Genomic DNA, 783 nt, shown 5'->3' with positions numbered 1-783 from the left:
CCTTGTCTTAGTCACTGTCCTATTGCTGTGAAGTCACATTCCACTCCTTGGCCCCCAGGGACTTGGAGCCATATCATAATGCAAAATGTTTTTGGTCCAACTCCTTAAGTCCCCATAGTCTGTCACAGTCTCAACAATGTTGCAAAGTCCAAAGTCTCTTCTAGGTTTCATGCCATCTCTTAACTGTAACCCCATGTAAAATCAAAATAAAAAAGCAGACCACATACGTCCAACATATAATGGCACAGCATATACATTACTATTCCAAAATAAAGAAAAGGAAGCATAGTGAGGAAACACTGGACCAAAGCAAGACTGAAAACCAGCTGGGCAAACTCTAAACTCTGCATCTCCATGTCTGATGTCAAAACGCTCATCAGATCTCCACCTCCTTCAGCGTTGTTAACTGCAACATAATTCTTTTGGGCTGTTTCCACTCCCTGTTAGCAGTTTTCCTTGGCAGGTATCCCATGGCTCTGGCATCTCTAACACAAATCAGGCTTCTCCTGCACAGCTTCACATAATGACCTCTCTAGGCCACCATACAGGGTCACTCCTGATATACTCCTGGCCTCAGATGCTTTCCTTAGTAGTGGAAGGAGATTCCATAACCCTTTTCTTCTATCCTTGACAGAACCACGTAGCCAAAATTGCCACATTCTGATGCATCCAGGGTCTAGAACTTGGTACAATTATTCAGTTATATTTGTATAAGTTTTCTGTTGTTGATGGCTTTCTTCACTGCTTATATGTTTCTTTGATTCATTTTCATGAGTTAGAAGC

This window comes from Microtus ochrogaster, chromosome X, assembly GCF_000317375.1.
Source record: "Microtus ochrogaster isolate Prairie Vole_2 chromosome X, MicOch1.0, whole genome shotgun sequence".
In the NCBI taxonomy this organism is placed as follows: Eukaryota; Metazoa; Chordata; class Mammalia; order Rodentia; family Cricetidae; genus Microtus; species Microtus ochrogaster.
Note: the sequence above shows the minus strand (reverse complement) of the source record.